The 12,128-nt window shown below is 34.5% G+C and overlaps 1 protein-coding gene across 2 annotated transcripts in view; it reads right to left on the bottom strand.

Moving 5' to 3' along the window:
* ort (glycine receptor ora transientless) overlaps positions 1-595 on the bottom strand; it is a 55,078-nt gene extending 54,483 nt beyond the window's left edge. Inside the window, exon 1 of one of the 2 annotated variants that reach the window (XM_085954297.1) lies at positions 500-595. The gene's annotated coding sequence lies outside the window, so the exon portion shown is untranslated. Of the gene's footprint in view, positions 1-410 lie in introns of both variants that reach the window. The other variant, XM_085954298.1, reaches the window with a different exon arrangement.
* Positions 596-12,128: the final 11,533 nt, after the last annotated feature.

The raw sequence follows: 12,128 nt of genomic DNA, 5'->3' as shown, positions 1-12,128 counted from the left end.
GTAGCTTGATCCATAAATGCATATAGTCATGTCATTCAATGTTATCAGGTTTTTTTTTTATCAGTGGCTTAAATTTAAATTTTCAACTGAAAAGTTATACTTTTGTTAATACAACAGTTTTTCTAGATATTAATATTATTATATATACCCAATAGTACAATATTTTAAATAATAAAGGTTACTTAATACATAATGTAAAGGGAAGCTGTATGAATGATTATTTTCTAAAAATCGTTATTTTTATTGTGTTGTACTTTTTGATATATGTTTAATAGACATGTTTGAATTATTGACAATGATTTTTTTCATTCGATTTATTTAAAATTACTTAAACGATTGATAATAATTTTGAAAAATAAACTGAAAAGTTTTTTCCAATAAGTTAGATAGTTGGATTTTTATAAACTTACAATTTTTGTAGTCGTCTCCAAAAACGATGAAACTTATGATAAGCTTTTGAAAATATTAAAAAATAATAAATTATTTTTATTTAACTTACATTACAGTACTGGAGTTGTTAAAATTCAATAACAGCATAACACGAATACTATAAATTATGATAGAGTATAAATAAAGAGATGATTCCACAGTGACCATTCAATAGTAACTGAAAAGATTTTCCGAACATTATTCCGAGGAGGACACGGGGTGATGTTTTGCAGTGGTGGCGCGTGCCCAGAGAAAGGAGAGGGTAAATCCGAGCAGGGTTTGATGACGTCGCCGGGTGGGGTGGGTATTACCGAATTCAGATGATTAGGAAACTTATTATTGGGTATTGAATACGATTTTTTCTCGTCGCCTTTCAATCGGTTGTGTATAAATACACTTTGCAAAATGTATCTTAAAAAGATCTGAAACATCATAACAGAAAAAAAAGATTTACGTAGATTTCAAATAAGAAAGGTTATATTCTATGAAGTCATTTTCAAACTATGTTACTACTAAAATAGTGTTTCGTTTAACGTAAGAAAAAACAACTAATAACGACATTATAAAAATATTTGAAACAAACATATTTTTTCCCCTTTTCCACAAATTTAATTTCATCAATAACAATAAAAATTGAATTCGTCCCATGAGTAGGTACATAATATATAACAGTTTTGAATGGAACAAACTATATTGTGGTCTTTATCATTGTCTGAACAAAAACGAAGCATAAGTGTGAGTAAAAAAGCATCTGGTACGCTTATATTCTCCGCAATATGCGTTAGAGTAATATAGAATTTCTACGACTGAATTAAATATTTTTTGTACACATCACCGGTAAATATCGATTTGATAACTCAACTGCAATTGCTAATAAAACTTAACAATAACGTTCTCTTAGGTGTAATTTAAAAATTCACGAAACGAATCACGAATAAATTTTATAACTGAATATTTTTAAAATGTTGTTATGATATTTCTAATAATGATATGATGTTTGATTTTTATTTAGGTCTATTCTATACACAAGGCGGCTATCAGCGGCTATCGACGGTAGTTTATCATATGTATGTATTGAGATAGTTAATTGTTACAATAAAATAACCGTCTAAAGTTTAGACCAAACTGTCAAAAAGTGCCATGTTTTAACAGCCCCTCTCTTGGCTGTGTTAATTTTTAGAGCGATATAGATAGTTTTGACAGTTTATATGGTTAACTTATAACACTTATAATACCTCAATACATACATATGATATACTACCGCCGATAGCCGCCAATAGCCGTGTTATGTATAGACCCACAGGTTATCTTTTAATATGGCGTTCTTGATCGTCACGCATGATCACACGTCAATCTTTTCTGGAATTTGCAGCAGGTCAGCGGAAAACAGAAACTCGTGATGTCATGTATATGGTCATTCTTGGAACATGGAAAAATAATTATACAAATATTTGGTACAAGTCGGTTATGGGGAAGCCAGCGGCAAACACATTTTGAACATAGTCGATATAGTGGATTATTTGTTAGGTAGGGTTAATTTAGGTTAGGTTAAGTTAGGGTGGGTTAGGTTAGGTTTTCATTCTTGAATTCATGAATTTTGCCAATATCAGCTATAACAATTAGCGCGGTTCCCGCCTGGCTTCCCCATAACCGACTTGTACCAAATATTTGATTTAATTTAGTTGCTAAATGCTGTAGTAGAATTAAATATGAGATAGTATATCCATGTAATTATAACAAAACTCCATACGTAACCCAATTTTTACAGATACCATAATACGTATGTAAAGACATTCAACCATTAACGATAAAAAGATGTGTATCATTAAAATGAATTTTTTGCTCTGCATATTCCCGTAACGACGAGAGATTACTTCCACGGCTCTATTCCTTTCTGTTGATGATGTGTGGTTAAAAAAAACCCAACCGCGTAAAAAGACTCCAAACCAAATAAAATTCAGTTCATATTTTTTTTCAACAGCAACAGAAAAAAATACTGCACCACTTTCTACCACTACCTAATAATGAATTGCATTTACGACACACTTACGACAAATAATACTTCAGTCACTGTATTACGTAGATTATTTGTACTAGCTATTTTATTTTAAACGACATTCAAAAGATTCACATTAAAAAGAGATAAGTATTTTTGAAACTGTAAATAAGGTCTTTAAAACGACATTAAGAAAATAGTATAGGAGCTTTACATCGGAAAATGAATGTGGTAACGGTATATTGTTTTACATCTACGATATTCTCATAAGAAATATTTTTTCAATGTATGTACATATTATAATATATAATTTTGAATACCAACCTCACAAACATACAACAAGCAAATTACATATTACTACGGGAAAAATGTTTTCCAAAGATATTTGTAGAGGGTGGGAGTTGAACCCGCATCCATTGTATCCCTGGAAAAGTGCTTTACTAACTACACAACCTAGTATGTAATATGTACTACACGGTGAAATTTATTAACAGCTTTGCGTCGCAGGTGTTATGTCAAAAGAGTCAGGCTATATAATTATGTTACCTTTTACTGAGTAGGCAGACGACCGCGGTGCAAGGTGTCAATTTGAGTTTGGTTAAGTTTAAAATGATAAAAATAACTAAGTACAAGATTGTAATTGAAATTACGATTTTAAATGGTTTACTATAAAACTTTCAGATAAAAACATGATTGTTCTCTCCGCCTTCCGTAACGTATCGTATACGTCTGGTGCCGTTTTGGGATCGCTACCATTTTATAATAATTCTGGATCAAAATGAGACTATCGCCTTGATGGCGAATTTAGACAAAACTTTTTATACTGAAAAACACATTTTTTGCATAAATTAAATCTCAATCACTATTGTAATACATTTTTTTAAATTATTAATAACCATGTCCTTGCTTTTTCGTAAAAGGTGGTTGGGTTCAGTCAAAACGCATATAAATATAATTAATTCCATGATTGAGTACTTATTGATTTGTAAATATGTAAAAATTATGTTAACCAAACTATTAACATTATCAGTGACACAATAGGCATCGACCATAGACTATAGATACATCTAGACGCCACCCGTTGCATTGCTAAATGAAGCTGCGTGCCATGCGTTTGGTTTGTGAGCGAGCGAACGCATTCGTCTACAAATGTTCGAGACCATAGACCATTTCGGTAGTGCTCGCCCAAAGTGCTCGCACTAGACGCTCAGAATTAAAATATAATTTTCTATTTTTTTTACGTTATACCTATAGTATTTTTAAACGGTCAAAATGCAACCATTAGGTAAAGATATCCATAATTTAAGTTATTTTAAAGAAACACAAGGTCACTGATATTAAAATATATAATAATATACGAATAAATTATCACGAACATGTATCAACTTACCTATGAAACGTAATACCATCTTCTTGCTTATCAGTACAGCTACCATATTTTAATACAACACACAGAACCATCTTTCCTACTTAATTAACTAAAAATATTTACCACTCACTTTATGTTTAACACAAAAAATAGCAATTTAGCAACACGAGCTACGACGCTACGTGAAGCGATTCACCTCGATTTGTCAGCGATACTTTTGGAAACTAACTAAAACATATGTAGACCTTTTATCTTACTCTAGCGCGTGTCGCAGAGATTATAAGGGTGCCGAATACTTTTTCACTCGCACTCATGCATCGTTTTTGTTCAGGCCTTGGCATCGACCTTTTTTCCACGACTGTCTTACAAGTTACTTTTTTGCATCCTGGTAAAATAAAAACACTACGGTATTTAATCACTGATAATGTAGTGGAGATAATCAGTTTGAATGCAGATCATTAATTTGATATTAGTTCTTATCCAAACACTCCGGTTTTGTCTCCAAGTTTTGCTAGCTTGGCCTAATAGATTATCATACTTATTAAATAATTTATGTGATAAATTTCAGGGAATCCACACTCTCTTTCAGTGTTACCATTAATAATTGTCGGTTGAAAGGGAATTGCTTCTCAGGTCTTTCCAACCCTTAGTTGGACTGATAGCTCATGTTATACACGGTATCTATTCAACAGTCAAAAATACTAAAGAGATTAAGAGATTATTCCTGGAACACTATCGGCACAATTAAATCTGCCTATCGCCCGTTACACCACGGCATGCAGAATGAATGCGGAGACGTGGCGAGTGGTGAAGAGCTATCAAGTGACCGTATAGATAAAAATTTAATTCCAGGAATTAAATTATGATTGTGATATATTTATTTGAGTGAATTTTAGCTAAAATTGACGTAGAACAGTTTGTCTGAGAACCGAAGTGATCTCTCTCTTTACAAATTGATATCCACATTGAAAATTACCCTGGATTAAATCTTCTTTTCATAATGCTGAATTCAAAGGCTTTCGAGTAAGCGTATGTGAGTAGGTACTCGTACTTGTATGATCACTTTAACCATCGGTATGTACTTAGGTACCTTAATCTTAATAGTAAATTAATTCTAAAGGTTTCACGATCTAATAAAGTCAAGTAATAATTCCCATCTAGGCCACGTGGCCATTTTACTCAACCACATTATTTTGGATATAAGATTCGTTTAAAAACCCCAAGCCGCATAATATACTAGTTTAAAAAAATTTAAAATATAATGTATTTTATTTTTCATAATATTTAATTTAATCGCTGTTCTGTGGTAGTAAAGTGGCTTTTGTAGTCGAATATAATACGAGGCACTGGCTACTCGTTTGAACTCCGGGTTTGAGCCTCGGTGAGATTACGGTACACATCAGTAGGTATGTGATTTTCTCAAAGTCTGTGTATTTCTGTGATTTATTCACTGCTACTAGGAACAGTAGTAACTACTGTTCACTAACTATAATATTAGGTTTCACAGCATATTGTAGTATTAAAAAAACAATTTCAGCATATATTTTCTTTCATTATCTTCAGATACGCTATGTAAGGTATTCACGTTTCTTGCAAACATTGCAAAACGCATTCTCATTATACTTCTAGTATAATTATTGGAATAAGCATGAATGTGCGCAGATTCAATTTCTTACAGTGCGCAGTAATATAAGTGCGCTCACTATTATCGACATTACTTACGTCATATTCATTGCATCACTTTCTACTTCTTATATATTTTATTCTACCCATTAAACTTCACGCCTATTTTGTATGTAAATAATATTTTCTATAAACATTATGTTTTTATTGAGGCCCAATTCTATTAATAGTATTAATTCTATATAATTTAGAAGATAATTAGTTATTCACTCGTATAGCGGCAGGGTGTAGATAACATACAAAAATCTGCAGAATCAAAACACTCATAAACATTATTACACCGTTAAGAATTAGTTCCCACTAAAAAGTAAAACCTTACGAAGGCTCAGAGTAACCGTATACTGAACTACGAAAACAGATGTTGGGTGTGACTTTAGGAGCAACGAGGAGATAATAGAACGCACCAAGCAGCCTCTCATTACGCTGAGAGTGAAGAGGCGACGTTGGACCTGGCTCGGCCACGTGCTGCGGATGCCAGAAGAGAACCTCAACCTGGCTTACCTGTTCTCCAAGCCCACCGGATTTCGGCGTCCTAGAAGGTTGGTAAATACTATCTATAGAGTGTACACTGTATACGGTAGAGCTACGGGATACTGTTTTGACCTGGAACGAAGCAAGAAGACTGGCGAGTGACAGGGATTCTTGGAGGCGCCGCGTGGTGTCCATATGCTCCAACTAAGGGGCGGATATGGCCGAAGAAAAAGTGGCAAGTTAGAGTATCTTTCCATGCGTTTGCCAGTAGTAATCGATGGATTGGTAGCTTAATCCAAATTTGAGACTTTTTATTTTTTTGTGAGTCGATCATGACGATTGTTTGTTACACATTAGCCGGATTCATTGTACCGTCTATTTTGATGTGGGTACGACGCATAAAAAGTATCACTTTAAAAAAGAAAACCATGTATTTATCACTACGTTATTTTTTCTTTCTACTGTCTTATAAATATCGGTACAAGTCGGTTATAGGGAAGCCAGCGGCCAACACATTTTGAAAATAGCCGATATACTGGACTATTTGTTAGGTTGGGTTAGTTTAGGTTAAGTTACATTAGGTTTTCATTCTTGAATTCATGATATTACCAAAATCGGCTATGACAATTAGCGCAGTTCCCGCCTGGCTCCCCATAACCGACTTATACCTAAATATCTACTCTTTTTATAGATAGGATATAATATATGAATATCAATCCAAGTATATAGAATCTGACTGAAAAAATATCGAATACTTGTAATGCGGTAACTTTAGCAGAAGAGTGTTTTGGCTAATCGGTGGTCCGATGCCTCTTGTTTCGTGCGGCGTCGCGGGGTGTGGTGACGAGCTGCGCGGCCTCATCGGGCACTTGAGCACGTTTCTTTTGAGGACAGCAGCGCTGCGATGCTATGCGGTGGAGCGACGCGGAACTACTCGTCCGCACTCGATCTTGCGGAATATCGAGGAGCGTTCGAATTGAATCCTTCAAATTTAATATCTACATAATATTTCAGTGGTTGACACCATTATTATACTTAGACTAGCTGACCCGGCAAACGTTGTTCTGCCATATAAATTATTTCTAGTGAATATTTTGGTTGTTAAATAAAAAATAACGAATGTATCGTAAGTGTGTGGGGATGGAATATATGACAGAAAGAGGAATAGAGCGCTGTAGACGATGACCGCCGATAAAAACAAAAAAACATCAACCATTCATTTACTCAATTCAAAATAAGTAATGATGTTCATAATGAATGAATTACCTGTGAGAGGATCTCGTTGTTTAATGTTTATGCAATATCCGTCTTGTCCCTTCCAGAAAATTAGCGGATATTGGAGAGCGTCGTATGAACGGTGTGTGTCAGCGATGAACTCCAGATTATTGTTTCTTCTTCGAATCACGATTTCTCGCGTCGATGTGCGGTCGCCAACCATGATTCCAGCAATGTTGTCAACAACAGGTGCATTGAATCGACGCACGTGCTCTCCAGCTGGTGTTTTATCAGGATTGATGACAATAGCGTGATTGTCACTTTGCAATTCGTGCATGTGTGCTTTGAAGAATTTCAATAATTCATTGTGCTCATTCAACAGGGCGTCCAGTTCGCCGACGATGCGCCTGGCATTAGGCAAATTGAGGCTATTGTAGCCGCAACGTGCTTCCACATGATTGATGTCCTCACCGCCCATGAAGTAGATTTGTAAAAAATTATGTGGTTCGTTTGACATTGGCAGCAATGAGCCTACTTTGTGGTATACTTGGCCTTTGATTTTGAACGTAGAATGGAATTGTTGACCATTTGCCGCAGTATTGTGAAAAATTTCTGTTGCTTCAAACGAAGTCATTTGGAAGCATGAATTGAATGTGCGAATGGACTTCAGGAACAGGTTTGAATCTGGAACCGTGCCGATGAGCAAGCCGTTCAATGGTTCTGGTGGTATCTCAATTTCTGCTAGTTGCACTTTTCCTGATGCGCAACACATCCCGGCTGACTCATGTTTGAATTTGAGCGCATGACAATGGGGACATTTTTTGTCCATAGCACCAATCAGCACTTTCGGATGAGCGGAATATTCAATATCTGGCTCGTACTCGAATGCGAGACGAAGGAACGAAGCGGATGTAAATGTTTGATGTACTTGTTGGCGTTGTCGGCCATTTGCTCTGCGTGTGTTAACTACGAACCGGCGCGCTTGGCTCCGTTCCAATTGTCGTTGTTAATTTCGTTCAGCGCGTGCCTCTTGTGATTGGGATGCACGCAATTGCGACATGCTTACACGCACGTTTTTGTTATCTTGTTGGATTTGTTCGTCTGTTCTTTCTGCTCTACTATTTTGCATGTTTGTTGCTTTATTCGTTCGACGGCCCAAATGGCCCCCCTTCCGTCTTGCTGGCATTGTGCACTGTAATATACGCACATAAAAATAGATAAATTAAAATAAATCGTACAAAATTTTGCACGCACTGCGTTGTGATATGCCGGATGGATTGTCAAAATGACGCTTCTCTTGAATTCTTCTCAGACGTAGCGCCATCTGTCATTCAACAACATAAATAATTTCGTTCTATTTGAAATACGAACGACGGTTAAATTTGTTCATACATAAATAATAAAATCACGATTAAAAAATGGGAGGGTGGGGGTAGGAGGGTTAAAATGTGGGGTTATAAGTATTTTTTATGCCAAATAATAAAAAAAATACAAAAAAAAAATTGTCAAAAAACTAAAAGAAAATTTTTCTGGATAGAGATACCCTAATCATCTAGCGGTATGAAATATACTTGTTGACCTATTCTCATACCTAACAAATATACATTTAAAAAAATCATAAAAATCGGTTGAGCCATTTCGGAGGAGTTCGACCACAAACATCGTGACACGAGATTTTTATATATATAGAGATAATATAGCGAATCTGTCACCTTAGTTGTAGTTTATTTTATGTGCATTTTTTTGTTTTTGAATTAATCAAGTTTGAAGAGTGAATGGAATATAAATGGTAGAACATAGATAATTTTGAAAACACTTCTGAAAAAATATATTATAACCAATAGAAAAAATCTTTTTGATAAAAGTAAGACACCCCGCAGGAATCAAACCCGCATCTCTCGGGTTTCGGTTATTGGTTATAATATATTTTCTCATAAGTGTTTTCAAAATTATGTATGTTCAATAATTAGAATGTTGCATTCTTAAATCTGTGAATTATTCGTTGAATAAAAAAAATAGTTACTCAATTATAAGTAAATGGTAGAGTTGAATTTCGGGATGCAAAATATGACAATTACTAGCGAAGAGATATCGTTACCACACATATTTGTGATAAGGGATGGAAATTCAAAAATATATTTTCCTCTTAAAACAATTTATAAGATATAGATATAAAAATGGCAACAAGTTGAAATGTCGATCGGGGAACGGACAACCTCTGAACAAATACCATCATATATTGATACCAAAGGAGCACTAAATGCTCACAGGGACACCCTAAAACCTGCTGGATAAACGAACTTATAGAGTTCGTTGAATGTACGTAGCAGCAAATAACCAGGGACCTAGAATAATAGAGAGAGCTACGGGAGACCTTCATTCAGCAGTGGATCGATCCCGGCTGATGATGATGATGATCTTAATGTATGTAAAAATGTTAATACCACTTCACTTCCGCGACTCATTTAATTGAAAGTAAGTAAATATGAATGCTTCAATTTTCAAAAATGTACACTTCCGATAAAACAGAGTGGCCAATATAAAAAATATTGTTCTATAATGTCACATTGGCCATTAAATATCTTTAATATCGCACGAATTGGTAATATATTATTGAAAGCGTTTGTGAATCCGTCCGCGAGTGAAATAATTGTCCACGCAAATTTATATATTAAATGCAACACGTGTGTGGCTATGTACCTACTTATTTTGATAATTATTTTCCAACAAATCAAACAAAGCAAACTATAATATGTGTTCAATTTCACTGGCCCGTGATAAATTCGCGAAACTGTGCGACGAGTCCCTCGTTGTTGAGTGGGTGACATTATTGGCCAAGATTTTGCAGTGATTGCCGTCAGAGACTTGCTACCTGCTAAAATCCTAAACTGGGCCACCAAGACTTTTGTTCCAGCATATAGACATACCTACCTAATGTTCGCGTACATAATATATTTATAGGTGTAGTATGTCCATGGATTCTATTATAATATATGAGATTTATTTTACGTCATATTTATATTAAGTTTTCTTCTCTGGTAGGTACTACATCATGTGATGGACCTGATGGACCTTGGCTACCTCAAACCGACTCCATTATCTGCCCTACCCTGCACTGTTCGTCTTCTATTAATTGCTCCTAGCGTAATATCCGTGGTCTTTTCGCTTTTCACACTATATTTTTCGTCTGAACCATTAAGAGCGTACTTCAGTGAAAAGGCAAATAATTTTCAACAGTAGGTGTGACGAAATTTCTCACTAGTCGCCAATCGGAGACCGACAGTCGAGGTATCCACACGTCGATTTGTTTTGTCATGGCATCGGATGAAAATATTCTTAAATCCTGTAAAGATGACAAAAAACTTTACGTATGTACTTAAAAAAGTAAACATGTCAATGAATATACTATTATTATTAGTAATATAACAATAGACAAAATTAAATGGATGAATATTGGATTTTTATGACAAATTATATTTCGTTCGGCACGCGTCATTTGCACAATCTGCGCATCGCCTAGCCACGATCTTTTTAGACCATGTCTCAACTGAAGTATAGCCTTAAGCGATTTATCGGTACTCGTTCAACCACATCGATACCATTGTTTAATAAGGGAACAACTCAAATCTTGTTCCAAGATAATGGCGTTTGAATTTTTTGCAGAAATTCTCATTTTAATTTTAAAGCCTTGATTTAGATGAAAGTGTGTGTTTTTTTAATATATAATTTAGTGGAATTTACCAATGCACAATGAAATTGTACAGTTTAATAAGGAATTAACCAATACATTTGATTATATAACGGAATTACTGAGTAATCTCAGAAAGGGTTATTCGATTTTATGACACATTGAAGAAATTTTTGACGATTTTTTTGCTGAATTATAAAGAGAAGACCTTTCTACATCGAATGGCATTCTTAACTCTAAACCTTTAAATTTTGAGTTGTTCCCCTATTGAACTAAGGTATTGATATGTGTAACGTCTTATTAATTATTGCAGAATAAGGGTTTCGAAAAATCTGACGACCACAGGCACATCAACGATCTTGTAAAATTATTGTTTATAGCGATGTCGCCAGATGCCTTCTCTCATAGATCTCCAAACATCTTTTACAAGATTATTCATAGTAATTATATTATTAGCAGCTAATCATCAATTTTTTTATTTATTTTTTGTTGATAAACCGTAATGTTATATAATCTTCTCCATGCACGAATTTACAATCCTTGCATAATAAAAAGTACCTATTCAGTGTGCCACAATTTCACTCGTAATTTGTAACATCTTCAAAATACCCTATCGCAGGATAAGAATATAGTTTGTATGATTCCGCCGACCGTGCGGTTGACTAAATTTTAAATAATAATTATTATCGTCATCATTAATTGTTGTAACGCTGTTAAACTATATATATTTTTTTATGATTAATAAAATATCTTTATTTACCTATATATATTTATATATATTATTATATGCCTGTAATGCATTAACCAACATAATATGCTATTCTATAATAATACATTAAAAAAAAATTGAATAAATTTGGTAGCATACATTTGAGTAAGAATATTGGGTACTGTTCGGTTATCAGGAATACAGCGGAAAACACATTTTGCAAATAGCCGATAAACTGGATTATTTGTTAGGTTAACCTAACCAAACCTAACCTAACCTAACCTAACCCAACCTAGCCTGACATAAACTAACCCAAACCAACAAATAGTCCAGTATATCGGGTATTTTCAAAATGTGTTTTCCGCTGTATTCCTGATAACCGAACAGTACCGAATATTGTTACTACTACACAATATTAATTATTACGTATGTAGGTTAATATTTTCTTATATGTAATCGATTTCCATCGATAATATTCACTGATATAACGACCAAAAATCAACCCACATCTACGAAGATGACTCATTTGAAGGGGGGGGGGGGATGTTGGTTTATTACCATAATCTTA

The sequence above is a fragment of the Rhyacophila brunnea genome, unplaced genomic scaffold (assembly GCF_057557595.1).
Source record: "Rhyacophila brunnea isolate RB1 unplaced genomic scaffold, BYU_Rbru_1.0 scaffold_4, whole genome shotgun sequence".
Taxonomy (NCBI): domain Eukaryota; kingdom Metazoa; phylum Arthropoda; class Insecta; order Trichoptera; family Rhyacophilidae; genus Rhyacophila; species Rhyacophila brunnea.
The sequence above is the reverse complement of the archived record's forward strand: the minus strand, read 5'-3'. Positions and strand labels throughout refer to the sequence as shown.